Source organism: Eimeria mitis, genomic scaffold, assembly GCF_000499745.2.
Source record: "Eimeria mitis Houghton genomic scaffold, Emh_scaff980, whole genome shotgun sequence".
In the NCBI taxonomy this organism is placed as follows: domain Eukaryota; phylum Apicomplexa; class Conoidasida; order Eucoccidiorida; family Eimeriidae; genus Eimeria; species Eimeria mitis.
Window position 1 is genome coordinate 7,064 of NW_013577206.1, and position 399 is coordinate 7,462.

The following is a 399-nucleotide window of genomic DNA, read 5'->3' on the forward strand; positions in this document are numbered from 1 at the left end:
CATGTATATTTATCGCGAGTTTCTTTCACTGATCTCTTAAAAAGCCTCGGCCACCGTACCCTTACCAGCAGCAACGGGCTGCGGTATCGTCGCTGCTACTACCGGTTCTCAGGTGTATCTGCAGCTGCTGAGCTGTAGTTGTTGCACTACAAAAACTAATAAACATTAAATACAACATAACGAGGAGCAGTACGTCTAGTTACGGCCGTTTCTGCTTTCCTTTAGTCTCGGGTGTACAGACACCTGACGTGGATTGAATATAAAAGAAAACAACAACAACAAGCAGTCACTCATTAACCCTCGGTTGCAGCAGCTGCAATGGTGGGCCCCTCACGTGGCAGCAGCAAGCGTGACTAGGGCAGCTAATCTTTGCTGCTGCTGCTGCTGCTGCTGCTGCTG